Genomic DNA, 2,227 nt, shown 5'->3' with positions numbered 1-2,227 from the left:
TCAATCACTGGCTGACTGACTGCAGGGAAGAAAAACACATAGGGGAAACAGAGTCACACAGAGGGTTGTCTTAAAGGTACATGGTCTCTCAGGTGAAGATTCCTGGGCTTGCAACTGCTTCTGGATTGCCCTGCCACCTGAAAGCACCAGGGCAGGCTCCAGAGCAGCAGGTGAACTGAAAGCCTCAGGTGCACATGGTAACAGGAAAGGCAGGGCTGCTTTTCTACCTGACTGCCCGCCAAGAGAGAGGCACAGACCAGGAGGCAGTGGAAGGCAGATGGACCAGGTTATGTCTGATCTTCCTGCAGTGTATATCTTCCACAGGTCAGATGAAACCAGATGGTTTGCCAGAGGGCAATATATTGGCAGACAGTACTTTGCTTCGTAGCATGAGACATTGATCAGGCTGTTAGGAACAAGTGTTTGGCACCGAGTTGACCCTAGACATTCAGCTCAGGGATGAACCTTCTTTCCACCACCTCCTTGGGTTAAAAAGAGAATGGATTGGGTGGCCCAGCATGGTCAGGAAACCAGAAGCCTTAGGCTGCATTCTCACCTCTTCTTTCTTCTCTTCCCGCTCGTTAGAACATTACTTTGCGAAACCTCGATGGTAAGGCTTGCAAACCCTCCTGGACAGGGACCACGGTCTGCAATGTTACTGAACATTCCCAAGATGTGTACGGTATTTGTACACAATGGGCACGGAATAAATGTGTTATCTGGTAGCCTGGCTCCTTCTCATAGCCCGAGCTGTAGAATCTTCTTTAGATGAGGGCCCAGAAGGTCATGATGCCAGGGGTTGTTGCTTGTTAAGGGCTGCCAGGGACAGTTCTGACCAGCCAGGCTCTTTATCAGTGTATCACCATCTGTGTTGGTTATCTGCTGATATATAGCAAACCACCCCAAACCTTAGTGGCTTCAAACGTAACAGCCATGTATTTAGCCATGTGATCTCTGGGTCAGCAAACTGGGCAATGCTCAGCTGGGTGGTTCTTCTGCCGGTTTCAGCTGGGCTCGCGCATGAACATCTCATCTATGGGAGTCATTGGTGTCACTCACATATGTGGCAGTTGGCTGGGTGTTGGTCGTGAGCCCATCATCCAGCAAGCTATCCTGGGCTTGTATGGTAGGGTTCACAGGTTCCCAAGAGCATAAGCAAGGATTAGTCCCCCTGCACATTTGCAACCTTGCATTAGCTAAAGCTAGTTACGTGGCTGAGCCTAGAGTCAAAGCTACAGACAATGGCAGGGAATTATTAACACCATTTTACAGTCTACCATGCCGACGAGACAAGGCCAACGATAAAATGCAATATGGCCTTCTTCCAGGTGTGGTACTTTGTGTTCAGGTATCCAAGATGCTGAAGAGACCCTCTGGGAGCCAGATGTCCTCACCAAATCTCTGTTTCTCCATTTTTCAGATCTCTGTTTCCACGTCTGATCAATGAAGAGAACACTCATCCCACAGGGTTGATCCAGGATCCACAATGGACTAAAAATAATAAGTAAATGTTGGCAGTGATGTTCCCACAACTGTAAAATGGGTCCACAGCTTCTTCTCAACCTACCTGCTTGTCTTCACAGGTTGGGCTTCTGCAAGACTGGCAAGCTCACCTTGGTGGTGGTCCATGAGAGGATTTTAGGAGACCTGGGAAAACCATCTTGAATATTAATGACTTATTTGTGAAGATTCCCTGCCCTCTGTAATTCTCTTCAGTCTTTCCTCTCAGGAGACAGCCTCAGATTGAAGCCAGCAGGTCTTTAACACCTTCCCTGACAGAGCATAGCATCCCACTCAGAGCTTTTGGTCCTATTTAGAATTCAATATTGTTTTAGTTTCAATTTTTTTTCATTTGCTTTCTATTTATGAGAGCTGATAATTTGAGAAATAAATGTAAGTAAACATTAGTAGCTTCAAAAACAATGTTAAATATATAATAACGCGTGGTCCCTTCATTCCTGTGACCAACAAACATTTGTACAGCACCTACTATGTGCCAGGCCCCGTACCTAACGTTCACTGGGGAACAAAGCCACTGCCCTCCCCCAGTGGGAAGTGGGTCAGGGGTTGGCTGGATTTGGGGGGTCACGCAGGTGCGTGTGAAGCGCGCCTGCCGCCAGGGGAGAGCAGGAATCCCGGAGCTAGGAGTGACCGGCATGCTGGGACCCCTCCCGCCCCTTCCCTGCGAGGGTCGTGGTGTGTGTGGGGGGGTGTGAACGTGGGGACC

This window comes from Callorhinus ursinus, unplaced genomic scaffold (assembly GCF_003265705.2).
Source record: "Callorhinus ursinus isolate GAN/ISIS: 27379988/994484 unplaced genomic scaffold, GSC_fseal_2.0 scaffold4, whole genome shotgun sequence".
Classification (NCBI taxonomy): domain Eukaryota; kingdom Metazoa; phylum Chordata; class Mammalia; order Carnivora; family Otariidae; genus Callorhinus; species Callorhinus ursinus.
This window is presented reverse-complemented; position numbering follows the sequence as displayed.